We start from the raw sequence: 16,505 nt of genomic DNA on the forward strand, positions 1-16,505 counted from the left end.
ATCTGCTGTTCAGGATGCTGCTAGAAACAGACAAGATATACTATTTGAAGGCTCACAAATCTCAATCTATTGCAGGCTTCTACTTAAATGCCCTACTTTCATCATATCATATCACTGTAGCGTGAACTTTTTATGTTTTCCATAAATTTCACCCGAAAGCCAAATATCTCAAACTTTTTGTGAGTAGTGTATAATGGTTTTGACTTATGTTTACAGGGTCAAACTGGCCATTGACCCTACAGGGAAATTTCCAGGGGTGCCACCCGAAGCCTTCCTAAGTCCCCTTTCACACAGACGAGTATTCCGCGCGGATGCGATGCGCGAGTTGAACGCATTGCACCCGCACTGAATACCGACCCATTCATTTCTATGGGGCTGTTCACATGAGCGGTGATTTTCACACATCACTTGTGCGTTGCGTGAAAATCGCAGCATCCTCTATATTCAGCATTTTTCACGTAACGCAGGCCCCATAGAAATGAATGGGGTTGCGTGAAAATCGCAAGCATCCGCAAGCAAGTGCGGATGCGGTGCGATTTTCACGCACGGTTGCTAGGAGACGATCGGGATGGAGACCCGATCATTATTATTTTCCCTTATAACATGGTTATAAGGGAAAATAATAGCATTCTGAATACGGAATGCAAAGTAAAATAGCGCTGGAGGGGTTAAAAAAAAAAAAAAAATCATTTAACTCACCTTAGTCCACTTGTTTGCGTAGCCCGGCATCTCCTTCTGTCTTGATCTTAGCTTTATGTAGCAACAAGGACCTTTGGTGACGTCACAGTCATCACATGATCTTTTACCATGGTGATGGATCATGTGATGACTGTGACGTCACCAAAGGTCCTTGTTGCTACACAAAGCAAAGATGAAGACAGAAGGAGATGCCGGCTACGCAAACAAGTGGACTAAGGTAAATTTTTATTTTTATTTTTTTAACCCCTCCAGCGCTATTTTACTATGCATTCTGTATTATTATTTTTGCATTATGCATTCTGTATTATTATTTTTGGGTACCAAACATGCGCGATTTTTTTCACGCGAGTGCAAATCGCATTACAATGTTTTGCACTCATGCAGAAAAATCGTGGGTGTTCCCGTAACGCACCCGCACATTTTCCCGCAATGCCAGTGTGAAAGAGGCCTAACAGTTGCTGAATTGATACATAGTGATCTGATGCTCTTAGCATTAATTAATGGTAGGTGCATCTGGCTGGCAGAAGACAGTGCCTTCCTGCATTCAGCTGTATTGCCATCCTCAGGACTGTGATAGATTTGAATGCTGCAGCAGGAACAGCAGCATTTTGTGCTGTATATTTGGTTCTGCTGAGGCGCTAATTTGCGCTGCACTGCAGTATTTCTGCCCCGCCTACTTATATTGGCCCTGACTTCTGTCAGTTTGGAGCTGCCACTTTAGTTTTTTTTTCCAGGGCCACTTTAAGTTCCCAGTCCGCCCCTGTCTGTTTAACATTACTTTACTTCAAATTACAATACAACCAGTGTTTATCTATTCTGAAATATTTTTACATCCTTCAGCTTTAAATGGACTTAAATGTTGATGACCTATGCCACGAATAGGCCATCAATATCAGATCGTCGGGGGTCCAACTGCCAGCATGATCAGCGAATCTGCTCCTGGAAGGGGCTACAGCACTTGTGTGAACATTGAGGTCTCTTACTTGGCCTGTTACATGGCCTTTTTGCAGCTCAGCCCCATACAAGGGAATGCGATTAAGCTGCAATACCAAGCTCAGCCACTATACAGTGTACAGCGCTGTGTTGGTAAATTATGAAGAGGCCATAGTAGTTGTCTTTTCGGACACCTGTTTGGTTGGGATGTCGGTTGTCAGACCTCCACCGATATGATATTGATGAGTCCTATTCTGAGGAGAGGCCTTTAATATTTTAAGTCTTGGAAAACCCAATTCAAGGTTGCTTGCTTTTATGTGAGTGATCATGAAATTGTATGAAAAATATGTGACAACATAGACTTGTAGCTAGCCGAAAGGATAACATAAGCTAGATTTGCTCATTTGGGCATTAACGGTTGTGTAATTACAAATGTTCAGAGGGATTAGAGATATTAGAGATGAGCAAAGTTATCCAAAATATGGTTCAGCAGCTTTCGCCAAATTTCACAAAGAAATTTGATTTGTTACAAATTACTCAGTCACGAATCGCAGTGCATTGTTTTTAGTGGGCGCGATGATGAGAACGGCGATCGCTCCGCCCCCCCATCATTGAACCCCTCAGATGCTGTATTTATTGCTGATCATAGCATCTGACATTAAAATTGAAGCCTTTGAGGGGTTAAACAGGGTTAAAAAAAACATACTCAAATTATTTGTTTGCTCGCGGAGAGGCCGTCGCATCCATCTTGATTGAAGAAACCTGCTGAAATACTGCGCGCGGTGACATGATGACGTCATCACGCTGGTCAGGTGCGGTTTCTTCAATCAAGATGGCCGTGATGGCCTCTCCGCGAGCAAATGGATGAGGTCAGTGAATTTTTTTACCACCATTTCAGGAAAAATAAATTTGTTACCACAAAGCGAGAGAATCAAATCTTCATGGAGAATCAAATTTTTCCTGAAATTCGGATTGAAGTCAATTCGTTTGACTTTGATTCGCTCAACACTGTCGACAGGACTTTTTTTCTGCCCATAGACACGTATTAGGACGGAGCGGAATGCCTCTTAAAGGTTTCTGTTTTGGATTCCGTCATATATAACAGAAGTTATAATGTGAGTGCGAACCCGTCTAAAATCTGTCATGTGTTATGGCACCCTAATACATTGACTCTGTGGGAGAAATGCATCAAAGGATGTTACCAGAGTGGCATTTGGTAGACTGTACTCCAGCACCCTTCTTATTAAGACTGGCATATTGAAATAAATTCTCCTTTTTGTTCTCATGAACTAGAAAGATCACTGTTCCCACTAAGCCGTGTGCTCTGGAAATGATAAAAATTCCAGTTTGCAGACAGGTAAGGGTATGGTCACAAGGTCAGGTTTCCTGATACAGTTTTGGAAGCCAAAACCAGGAGAGATTTTTTATTTTTTTTAAGAAGTTGCATATTGCCTTTCTACTTTCTCTTATTTTATGATACATTTCTGGTTTTGGCTTCCAAAACTGCATGCAGAAACCTGACCATGTGACGGTACCCTAACACTGTTCTGGGCTTCTTCTTTATTAGTATGTTGTTTTGAGTCTTTCTCTTCTGGATCACAAAGCTTGGATGGAAAACGTACCCCATAAATCCAATGAAAAGCAGAGAATCCTCTGCTCACAGTGTTAGGCCTACAGTCAGGTGTAATGGTCAAATTAGAGAATTTTGGGTGACTCACCAATGATAAATGGCAGAGAGGCCGAGTACACAGTATGTGTCCTATACCATTAGACTACTATGGTTGTAGGCCACTCAGAGATTACTGGCACTGAAGGTGTCAATTTTTTTTTCTCAAATACATTAATTGACAAAAAATCCTGATCATGCCTTGGTGGTTCAGCACTGTATGTTACCCTCAAGGTGTACTGTTGGATCAGCCACTAGGAACGCTGTATAGCTTCTAGATGTGTTCTAGATGTATTTTGAAGCCCCTTCTAGTCTTCTTTCTCAATAGCCTGCAATTGTCAAATGATATATAACAAGGCCTCATGGTCTGTGAAAAGTAAAAAAAATTCCCAGGAATTATATATGTCCTCATCATGTCTGCTTCTATTGCCAAGAAGTCTGTTCAGGAGTTTCATAAAAGGGTGATTCTTATATGTCTGTCAAACATGCCAGAAGAAGGTCTGAGTCCTGTGACCCCAGAGATCGTTGTGCTCCTTCTAACTTGAAAAGTTGTTGGAATCTCCAATTCACTGCAATGAGACTGTAACGCACTATGACATCTTCTGACATGTCTTAGGTGTTTGAAATTGAAACGTCCATTTATTACAGTTCTTATTGGCTTTATCATTTACAAATCTGTATAGCAATGACATATGCATCCAGGCAAAGTCTTTCCAGGGACTCTGTTGGTTTATCAGTCATCACTGTTTGGCGGTCATAGTGTTGGTTCAGCCAAGGTTTCCATCTTTGACGGCAAGAATGGCACCACATCCTGCATTATTCTTACAGTGATGGATTTTCTGGTGGATCCCTGGACAGCAGTCTGAACATAGCCTAGCTTGAAGGTGAGTACCAGCATATAGGTGGATGAAGCTCATCGACAGCTTCCATGTTGAAGACTACAGACTGTGACATACCCAATCATCTTTTATACCAAAGAAACATAATGTCTTTATTATTTTTCTTCAACCCTTGACCTTTGCAGCTGCGGTATGGCAAATATATATTAATGGAAATGGGGTGTCATGGAGGAGACAGCTGTGGGAAGACTTTTCATGGAGATCATTGGCACAGTAACAGCGATACCTCTGTGCAGTGTTTGTTTGGTCATATTGTCTAATGATCAGTACTAGAACTAGCTTGTAATCTCTAAGACCACAGTGAGTGGTAAAGAGACAAAAAACATAACGTATTCATGGCGAGCCAAACCTTTCTGAGTGTTTGTTTTAAAATTACTGAAGCTCATAAAGCACTGACGACGGATGGGGTATAATTATGAGAAGATGATGGGAAGATGGGTGGATATTTACTCAATGCTTGGTTTGCTTCCCTTCCAAATAAATGACATACACAGCTGTTGGATAATTAGCACTTGCTCTGTGGAGATTTTTGTCTCCAAATTGTTATTTTATTAACAGAACCACATTATCCAAGGGATTTTATTTGCCATAATTGTTTACAGGTCCAGACATTTCCTAGAGCCTTCCAAGAATCATCTGTGAGATGATGGTCCTTTAATTTGAGTGGTTTGAACTTTTATACTATCCAAAACGTACAGCAGCTCCCTACCTAAAATAACCTCTTGTGTTTTAAAGAATGGATGGTATCTGGCCACCATTACTTTTTAAAATTGTAATATTTTTTTTATTTATTTATGAAGGTGGTTGTGCCACCATTAAATGTTACTTTTGTAATTTATTTTCTGGTACAAAAATGTTCCAGCTCACAGATATTTTCTTTTCTTTATTATAATGGTGCCTTGGTATTTAATCTGTATAGTAATGTGCACGTTTACTTACTAAGGTGGTCGCACGTGCTCAGTTCCATCCTTCAACTGCCACCAGTCATATCTACTGTTAGAAGCTATGACAGTTACAGGGAGAGAGCTGCAGCAGAAAGGACACCCCCTGTGCGGACAGCTTTAATTAAATCTAGCAGAGCAATTGCATCCATGAGTAGGGGAGATCTCGGGATCTACTGTATGTGAGGTAAAGGGCTTGTTCTAGCTTTTTTTAGGAAGAGATTGTCATATACTATACACTCATCTAAAGAATTATTAGGAACACCATACTAATACGGTGTTGGACCCCTTTTTGCCTTCAGAACTGCCTTAATTCTACGTGGCATTGATTCAACAAGGTGCTGATAGCATTCTTTAGAAATGTTGGCCCATATTGATAGGATAGCATCTTGCAGTTGATGGAGATTTGAGGGATGCACATCAAGGGCACAAAGCTCCTGTTCCACCACATCCCAAAGATGCTCTATTGGGTTGAGATCTGGTGACTGTAGGGGCCATTTTAGTACAGTGAATTCATTGTCATGTTCAAGAAACCATTTTTCCAGTCTTCAACAGTCCAATTTTGGTGAGCTTGTGCAAATTGTAGCCTCTTTTTCCTATTTATAGTGGAGATGAGTGGTACCCGGTGGGGTCTTCTGCTGTTGTAGCCCACCTTTCTTTCCCATTCTGACATTCAGTTTGGAGTTCAGGAGATTGTCTTGACCAGGACCACAACCCTACATGCATTGAAGAAACTGCCATGTGATTGGTTGACTAGATAATCGCATTAATGAGAAATAGAACAGGTGTTCCTAATAATTCTTTAGATGAGTGTATATTGTCTGATTTTATTGTTTACATCAAGCATGGCATAACACCCTTTCCATATGACCCATTAGAAATGGGTCCCCACTCAGTACTTCTATTGGCCAGGGCAGAGAGCTAATAAAGAGCAACTGTTACTCTGATGGATTTGTCCCATGGTATTAAGTGTGTTGGCCATTCATTTGAATAGCTGGCATGTACTACTACATTTCACCTGCATCTTCCCATGGCAATAACAAGTTAGTGACTGAATTTCTGAACTTGTACCCATGGCATAAATCTCATTGCCCGGGTGGCTTCGATGGAACAGTTGTTGTGTTGATCGGACAGCCCTTCTAAGGATCTCTGAACTATAGTATGGCAAAGACAGATTTGATATAGAGTTTGTAATATCATATGATAATAGATGGGCATTTTTAGGATAATGGTGGATTCACACAACCACATTTTGGGTCCATGATCATTCCGCATTTTTGCATATCGCATGCTGACACATAAATTTTTATGGGGCTGCAACAAATTTGGCATCCGGGTACCTGCTCCGCAAATTATAGAACGTGTCTTATTGTCCAATAGGCATTTTTTCAATGGGGATGCAAACGGACCACATCCGTATATTGTGGAGCCGCAATTTGCGGACCGTGGAAATGGATATGGTTATGCGAATGCACCCTAAAAGTAATAATCTGGTCCTTCTAGATTCTGTTTGAGTACAGGTCATAGTTTGCATTTAATCCATTAGAAATGTTAAAAAATGTAATCCACTTATGTGTCACCTACCTATTTTAATAGACTAAGTATAAAGGGGCACCATGGCTTTATTATGGGCGTTCTTTACTTATCATTATGCTATTTTAATTGGTTTCTCTGAACAACTTCTTCATTTTTGTTTGTTACTTTTTATCAATCCTTTAAATGGAACCTGTCACCAGGATTTTGGGTATAGAGATGAGGACATGGGTTGCTAGATGGCCGCTAGCACATCCGCAATACCCAGTCCCTATAGCTCTGTGTGCTTTTATTGTGTAAAAAAAACGATTTGATAATATGCAAATTAACATAAAAGAGTCATATCTTACTTTTGTGACCAGAGAAGAGTCATATTTTCAAACTCTGACTCATCTCAGGTTAATTTGCATATGCATCAAATTGGTTTGTATACACAATAAAAGCACACAGAGCTATGGGGACTGGGTATTGCGGATGTGCTAGCGGCGATCTAGCAACCCATGTCCTCAGCTCTATACACAAAATCCTGGTGACAGGTTCCCTTTAAAAGTTATTATCTTTATAGTCATATCTGTATTATGTCACTATTGCCTTCATGTAAAAATGTTATATGACATACCTAATATGATTGGTGACACAACTGAATTCCACAAATGATGCTTTCCAGAACATTTCACCATATGCAGTTCAGTCTTCAAACTATCTTTATATCTGCAGTCCAAAGGTATAATAAGTCATGCCACCCTGTATTTGTGGATACATAATATCACAAAGTGATTGTGGAAAGGAAAATAAACTAGAAATATACTGTAACACAATACATTTTATACATTACACATGTATGGGATACATTTAGCAAAGGAGACATAATGATGCAGGAATAAATACATGAAAATGACAGCTACAATTAATGATTCTGATAAAGCTGCGGCTTTATAGGATGCGCTGTTTGGCCAGTTGCACAGACATTTTTAGTAATATATGCTATGCATAATGTAAGTTCATAAAAATGTACATTGTTATGTTGACTGATGTCTAGGGAAATATCCTAGGAGCACAGACTTTATCCAATGGCTAATGGCAGTAAAAACATTCAGTCTGCCAAAGTCTCAAATGTATTACATATATTGCTTTAGGTTATTACTGTCTCATGCAATTTACAGTACATGTTTTTATTTGTGAAATCATTTTTCAGTTTTATCCCCCTAGTATCGAAGTCAAACCATCATACATCACACACTGACCTTATAGAGAGTACAGATGTAGCAGAGCTAAAAAGAATGGTCAACACATTAACTAAATGGCTTGCAATGGTTTCTGTCACGAGATAACACTGTGACAGGTTATCACAGTTCATTTTAGTTCTGTATTTGTAATCCAATAAAGACCCAGGGAGAGAAATCTGTCCCTGTTGCCCCCTACTTGACCTATTCAGCCCTAGTGACCTAACACGGGGTCCGTGCCATGTCCGGTGCCCACTTCCCTGGATATCTGCCATATGCCCCTCCAGGAGCATTGTGATACTGTGGAGCAACGCCATACGCCTCGCTGCAGTAGTAATAAGACTTGCCTTATTCTGCGGAGCTGTGCCATATGCCCCCTTTAGCAGTTAGGCAGCCAGGATTTAGTTAAATACTAAGCCCCATGTCCCCTAATGATTCATGGGGTTTCTTAGTAAATATATCGTGGCCAATTTATTATATTAACCATTCCATTACCCTGATCTGTGGTTCATAATTAGAGGATTGTTTCTTGTTAGACCTAGTATCATGGTTTGGGTCCCTCTCCCATGTTAGAACCTAGCTTAGTGTGTCGCCGACCCTGATCGTGTGGCATATTTGTTTAGGTCCTGCACTTGTCTGTCTCTTTATGTTTGTAAGGGGTTTTCATTCTCCCGGTTATGGGAGTTCTTATCTAGTATAATAAAAGTAAAGTTTTACTAGGTTACTGCTTCCCTTTTCCTGATTTTTGTAGATTATACCTTGAGCAGTACCCAGGGAGAGGTGTGTACACACTATTCTCTCCTGGTGAGACAGTCCTTTTTTCTTGTAATCCAATAAACAATACAGTCAGATCAGCAAATTCTGATATACAGATAACTAGAGATGAGCGAATCGAAGTTGACAAAGTGGAATTTGATCAGAATTTCAGGAAAAATTTGATTCGCACAGAATCCAAATTTCCTCATGCTTCATGGTAACGAATCACATTTTTTCCTAAGATGGCTGCTGCATGTGTGAGGACATGGAGAAAGGAACTCTGGGAATGAGGGATCACCAACACAATGCCTTGCATGCAGCCAATCAGCAGCCAGTCAACCCTGTGATGTCACAGCACTATAAATAGCCTCAGCCATCTTGGATTCAGCCATTTCCCAGTGTATTGAGTGCAGGGAAAGACGTCAGCAGGGGCTAGGCACAGTGCTAGGAAAGACTTTAAAACTTTTATTTTTCTGTATAGAAGTTCAGGGAAAGGATAGGGAGGAATCATTCCACAGTATTGAAGCAGAAGAGGGTTCAGTAGGGGAGTTAACAGCCTGGGAAATAGGAACAATCCTATTACACCTTGCTGCACTGACTGGGGATCCAAATTGCCATTATACAGGTCTGCAATTCCAGCAAAATTCCGTTCTTGTTATTGGGGCGCAGGTGCTGTTTGATACAGCCATTAACAGGGTTTATTGCAAGGAAATATTTCTACATCTTATTTGCCCTTGTGCGGTGCAGTTATATGTTCTAAAGCCTTTTTTGGCTTGTATTAGTGGGGAAAAAAGGGCTTATTAGCCGTTGTGTGGTGAAATGAGAAAATTACAGCTCTTTTTGGCGTGTATTAGTGGCAAAATAATATATATTATTTGTCTTTCTGCATGCAGTTATATGTTCTAAAGCCTTTTGTGGCATGTATAAGTGGAAAAAAGTAAGGGCCTATTGCTGTTCAGTGGTGCAGTTATAAGTTCTAAAGCCTTTTTTGGCGTGTATTAGTGGCACAAAAAAAAAGTATTTGCCGTTGTGTGGTGAAGTGAGAAAATGACAGCCGTTTTTGGCATGTATTAGTGGCAAAAAAATATATATTTGCCGTTCAGCAGTGCAATTATATGTTCTGAAGCCCTTTTTGGTGTGTATTAGTGGCAAAAAAATAGAAATATTATTTGCTGTTCAGCGGGGCAGTTATATGTTCTAAAGCCTTTTGTGGCGTGTATAAGTGGAAAAAAGTAAGGGCCTATTTGCCGTGCAGCGGTTCAGTTATATGTTCTAAGGCCTTCTTTGGCGTGTATTAGTGGAAAAAAAGGGCTTATTAGTCGTTGTGTGGTGAAGTGAGAAAATTACAGACTTTTTTGGGGTGTTTTAATTTCCTTTCTATTTATTTATTTGATCTAACAGTATGTCAGACAGAGAAGTGCCAGGCCCTGCGCAGGGGGGGAGTGGCAGAGGCCTAAATGTTTTTTGGATCAGGAATAGGTCTCCTTGAAGTGTGCAGTGATTCTAAGAGTGATGCCTGTCATCTGCATGTCATACTGACTCACAGTATTGTTTCACTACCACAGCAGACTCCCTATGAATGTTACTGCAAGGCACAGTGTTCTACACCACAATAAAGGCTCTCTGCAGCCAGAAAATTGATGTTTTTGAACGCTATTCGCCACAAATAAATTCAGATCGAACCAAATTTTTCTGGAAAATTTGGCAAACCAGCATACTTTTTTAGATATTCGCTCATCTCTATAGATAACCTTTGGCGCTCTAGCCCACTGATTTTCCAAAACCATAATCACGAAAAACAAAATTATATTGATATAGGGTTGCACTCTCACTTACTGGCAGAATAAATTACTAAGAAAATGATAAAAAAAATAATGTAAGTGTAATAACATAATTTATTACACAATTGTGTAATACCACAAGATGTTAATATGCATTCTAATAAATTCTGTTACTACACATATATCATTATATTATTTTCTTAATAATTAATTTACTCTGCGAGTAAGTGACAATGCCAGCCTATATTAACATTAGGGTTGAGCAACTTTGAAGTATCCGAAGTGGACTTCGTTCTTAATTTCAGCGAAAATTCGATTTGCCACAATGATGGGGGGTCGGGAATAGCTGTTCATCGTCATTGAGCCCGCTACTTACAAAGAAAGGCGCTTCGTCATGAAGTGATTTGTCACAAAGCAAATTTCTTTGTGAAATTTGGCGAAGCAGTCGAATCTAAGCTTTCATATTTTTGCTCAACACTAATTAACATACATCTATAATTATTAGTATTTTAAGAAATTTCACTTATCCACTAGACTTGAACCATCCTAATCTTGTGTACAATTACAGAGAATACAGTATTTCTTGTTTTTAAGGAAAAGTTTCACTCCCATGAGTGGTAGACTTGGTGCAGTTGACTTGCTATTTCTGTCAGCCCCATATAAATTAATGGGAGCAGTGGCCATGCAGGTGCGGTGTGCTCCCATTCACTACTTTGAGGAGAGCGCTTCCCTCCCGTTCTCAGTGTAGGTCCTAGCGATATGCCCCTATTGTATCACATGGGAATACACCATTAATGTTATCTGTATGGCAGTATAATTTGTGCAGTATAGTATTTGAGGCCATTGGGGAGCACATCGGGCACAGTGTTGGGGGTAGCAGCAGAATAACTCTGTTGGGACACTAGTGTGGGTAGGATGATGGTAGAAAAGTGAGGAATTTAAGATGTCTGTATGCCAGACTCTGCAGAGATGAGGCATGGCTGAAGTTGCCATGGGCCTAACAAAGAAGATGGTGAAAGAGAATGTTTACATCACAGGACACATTACCTGTGATGTAGAACTGTATAGTCAAGCATGTTTGGTAGTGTCTATCCAGCAAATAAAACATGTCTTCAGTGCTACAGTGTTTGAAGGGAGGGGGGAAAGGGACTTTGGCATGGTTACTTCGAGAATTTGGCACATATGCATTGGGTCTTGGGCCCCTTATCTTTTGATACCCCAGCAAAGCCCCTGTTGTAGGTCCCATCCAATGGACCACCAACAATACAAACTTCCATAACATGTCAAAAGTTTGACCCCATATCAGTACATCAGTTTGAGCCAGCTTTGTCTTCGGTGGCAAGTTTTGCAAAAGTGACAAGCTTTAGTAGGTCAGTTGGCTTTATGTATAGAGATCTCAGCATTTTTTATCCAATTGCAGGATACATTTTTGCAAAAAGTTACAATAGGAAATTCAGCCATATTGGCTGTGACATTTAGATTTTCTTTAAAAAAAATGGCATTTTGTCAGCATATTTTACCAATAGTCAATTACTGTATAAGAAGACAGAAATTACTCTAAGTAAAACATACCGTAGTTATCAGACCGGCCATTGGTTTGGTTTTTGACTTATTAATAATGTTTGGCTGGAAAGGCTCTTTTTTCAGTTCAACTGTATATTTGGACGTGAATGTGTACTAGCTGTGATATCCATGAACATCAGTATATACCACTGTATAAGGAAATACATCTGCTGAACCTGTATATGTTCCAAGTTGATTCAGTGGACTTAAATTATACAAGAGTAACACACTGAGCATTATAGATTCCTGAACACCAAGACATGTTGTTAATCGCGGTCGTAAAACTCGGCTTCCAGCATAATAAACTTTAAAAGAGTAGCATTCATTAAGTTTTCCAAGTAAGAAAAAATTACTTGAGCCAAAAAAGTCATAAAGCCATAAAGTATTGTACTTAATGGAATCCTCTTGTGAAGTCACAGGTGATGTGTTTTCTGTGCTGCTGAATAAGAGACAATGTCGCATCATAAACTTTGAAGATGTAGGCTACACAACTGCAAGTCTGCAGTTTATGTTCTTCACTATACAATAGTGTTGATTAAGCACCAATGTGCTCGGGTGCTCTTGTGCTCGAGTAGAACACTTTGGGATGCTCGGGTGCTCTACAGAACACAATGGAAGTCAATGGGAGAACCAGAGCATTACACCAGGCTCCCCCTGCTCTGAAGAGGGGGGAGGGTGTCTGGTTCACAGGGAAAGGTCAGAAATTGATGAAAACACCACTGAAATGCGGGGCAAAAGGGGCAGCTGTACCAGGCCCAGTTTCTTCTCAGGGGCGCAAGGCAGCTGGCCACAGGTGACATGGGGGGCGGCGGAAGGGCACAGGAAGATGAGCGCTTCCATTGTGGAAGCGCTCATCTCCATAGTCAGCTGTATCGCCGTCCTCAGGACAGCGATACAGATGGAAGTGCTGCGACGGGGCAGCGAAGGGAGAGGCATCTCCCTTCCCAGTTCCTCTGATAGGCTGTAGGTACTAGACCATATCAGAGTATCAGAGGCCGGTGCAGGTGGCGCGATGACGCCATCGCGCCGCCTGAGCCATACAGCGCGGGACACATCCGGAAAAGGCCTACATCGCATCGCTGCCAGCCTGATGAAGGTAAGTATAAGTGTTTATTTTTTTTATATGGTACTACTCCTGGCACATGTTCGGGGGGGGGCATCTATGGGGGCAACTGTTACTGTCACATGATTGGGGGCATTTATGGGGGCACCTGTTACTGGAACATGATTGGGGGGCATCTATGAGGCACTTGTTACTGGCACATGATTGGTGGGCATCTATGGGGGCACTTGTTACTGGCACATGATTGGGGGCAACTATGGGGGCACATCTTACTCGCATCTGTGGGGGCACTTGTTTACTGGAACTTGTTATTCCAACATGATTGGGGGGCATCTATGGGGGCACCTGTTACTGGAACATGATTGGGGGGCATCTGTGAGGCACTTGTTACTGGCACATTATTGGGGGGCATATATGGGGGCACTTGTTACTGGAACATGATTGGGGGCATCTATGGGGATACTTGTTACTGGCACATTATTGGGGGCACTATGGGGGCATCTACTCAGGCCACAAAGAAGGGGTATTTTATATGGGTGAAGGGGTGAGAGGAACACTATGGGGGGCTTCTACTGAAGGGGTATTTTATATGGGGGATTCTGTATAGGGGCATTTTATACTGGGGCACATTATGGTGGGTACTATGGGGAAGGGGAGAGATGAGTACAATGGGCTCATTTATGAGAGGCACTAAGAAGGGGTAATTTATACTTGCAAATTATTGGGGACATTGAGGGCATCTATTGGAGCACCATATATGAGGCATTTTATACTGGTACATTATGAGGGGCACTAGGAAGAAGGGGGAGAGGAGCACTATGGGGGCATTTACTGGGGGCACTATATAGTGGTATTTTATACTGTCACATTTGGGGCACTATGGGGACATTAGCTCAACTGGGGGCATTTAAAGGGGGTATTTTTTGCGCTGGCACATTATAAGGAGAATTATTATTACTGGGGGGCATTATGATGGGCTTTATTACTACTGGGGGTCTATGGGGAACATGATTACTAATATGGGCACTATGGGAGCATTATTACTTTTGGGGCACAGTGGGGACATGTTCGGGGCACTGTAGGTGCACAATTACTACCATGTGTGCTCTAGCAGAGAATTATTCCTATTGGTGGGACTTTTGGGAGCACTATTACTGTGGGGGCACCTTGGCACAGTATCAACTTACCACAGTTATTTTTGGGGGACGTTATGTTTACAGTATTAGTGTCAGGGGCACTGTTTGCTGTGCGCAGTTATTTTAGGGCACTGTATGCCAATAATTATTGAAGGGCACTATCTGCATGGTACTACTATTATCAGGGGGTTTATCTGTTTCTGCAGTATAGTATTGGGGAGCACAGCGGCACAGTATTGGGGGTGGCAGGATGATTTGTCCAGAAGATGGGAGGATGACGGAAAAGTAGTAAACTAAAATTTTGTTTGTCAAACTGCAGAGACAAGAAATGGCTGAGAAATGGTGGTCTGGTCTGAAGGTCTGAAAAGAGAAGATGAGGAAAGAGAACATCTACATCAAAGAGACGTCAATGGATGTAAGAGGTCTGTGGTGCTGTATTACCCTGTATGTAGGGGTCCATGGAGGGGTTAGTAGTACAGTACTACTTGCACATTGTAAAAAAAAAAAAAAGGAATCTGCAAAATACTATATATTTGTGTCAGAAGTTGTGCTTTTTTAATTTTTAGAATAATGATACAGCCATTTTATTTGATACTTTTGTGCTGATTCTTTTTTTTCTTCTCTATGTTAAGGGACACTATAGTCATCAGAACCACAACAGCTAAACGTAGTAGTTCTGGTGTCTATAGCATGTCTCTGAAAGCTTTTTAATGTAAACACTGCCCTTTTAGAAAAAAAGGCATTTACATTACTGCAAAGAAGCACCTCTAGTGGCCACTCACCATTATTAAAGTTTACTACTCTACAAGGTGTGTAGATATTTTTTTGTGTGTGTGCTGTGGTGGAGGGCGTTATGGCATGCTAGGGTGTGGGAAGGCGGGATCCAGGGAGCCCAAGTAAATTCTTGCCCAGGGTCCAATCAATATTAAAGACGGCCCTGCTGAAATGGTCAGGAACAGCATGGGGAGGATGTCTGGATGCATCTTGGACTCCTAGGTCGCTGATGAGAACGATGTTGTCTGAGTAGTACGCCACTTTTACAGACTGACAATAATACGCAAAAAAACAAAGATAAAATCGATTTTAGAGGAAAAATCGTTAGGAAACATTATTTTCTGTATATTTACTTGTATATAAAGTGCAAGTGCTGCCAAAAATTACAAGGAAGAGGCACTCCGATATAACCTGTATATCACATAAAGGACGACCTCATTCACATTGTGGTACAATTGTACAGGTAGTGGGACTCCTACACTCATAAAGTGATAGGGCTGCCAATAATTAAAAGGAATCGGCACTCCAATACACTCTTTATTACACATAAAGGAGGGCATCATACACACCCTTGAAAAATAATGATTGATGGCCTACTGGTGACCCTCAAAAACATTAGGGGCGAGGGCCTGCTGCTGATCTGACCATCTAAAACATTATGGGTAAGGGCCTGCTGATGACCCTCTAAAACATTAGGGGTGAGGGTCTGCTGCTAAGCTGACCCTCTAAAACATTAGGAGCGAGGGCAGCTTAATAAGCATGTTGATATAATGGAGGAGGAGGAGGACGAGAAAAGGAAGATTGAACCATATACCCTTTTATGTGGTGGAAGGGGTGCATGGGAATACAGTGTATTCAATACACCATAAAAGCCACATTGAAAGTGTCTTTATGTTCAGCCACTTTCCTCTGGTGGAGTACAGAAGTCAGGGGCAATCCAGGCCTTGTTCATTTTGATAAGAGTCAACCTGTCAGCATTTTCAGTTGACAGGTGGATGCGCTTATCAGTTATTATGCCCCCAGCAACACTAAATACCCGCTATGACAAAACGCTGGTGGCAGGGCAGGCCAGCACCTCCAAGGCGTAGAGCGCCAGTTCGTGCCACGTGTCCAGCTTGGAAACCCAATAGTTGTAATGCACAGAGGGATCACTGAGGACGCTGACACAGTCTGCTACGTACTTCACCATCTTCCAAAACTTTTGCCTCCTTGTGACACTAGGCCACGCAACAGGGTGAGGGTGTTGGCGGGGTGTCATGAAACTGTCCCAGGCCTTGGAGAGTATTGCTCTGCCTCTGTTGGAACTGCTGTGTGTTCCTTTCGTCTCCCCTCCTTGGTTGCCCAAGGAACTACGTACTCTGCCGCCAGCAATGTCAGCTGGAAATTTTAGGAGCAATTTCTCCACAGGGACCTTCTGGTATTGCACCATTTTGCTAGTCCTCTCCACCACAGGAATGAGAGATGAGAAGTTCTCTTTGTAACGGGGGTTGAGAAGGGTGAACAATCAGTAATCGGTGTTGACCAAAATGCATATAATG

General features: G+C 41.4%; 1 long non-coding RNA gene across 1 annotated transcript in view; it reads right to left on the reverse strand.

The window, feature by feature from the left end:
• LOC122922781 overlaps positions 1-16,505 on the reverse strand; it is a 38,729-nt gene that overhangs the window by 1,499 nt on the left and 20,725 nt on the right. The window contains exon 6 of the long non-coding RNA XR_006387191.1: positions 7,291-7,415. This is a non-coding gene — a long non-coding RNA (uncharacterized LOC122922781). The remainder of the gene's footprint in view (positions 1-7,290; positions 7,416-16,505) is intronic.

This window comes from Bufo gargarizans, unplaced genomic scaffold (genome assembly GCF_014858855.1).
Source record: "Bufo gargarizans isolate SCDJY-AF-19 unplaced genomic scaffold, ASM1485885v1 fragScaff_scaffold_703_pilon:::fragment_2:::debris, whole genome shotgun sequence".
In the NCBI taxonomy this organism is placed as follows: Eukaryota; Metazoa; Chordata; class Amphibia; order Anura; family Bufonidae; genus Bufo; species Bufo gargarizans.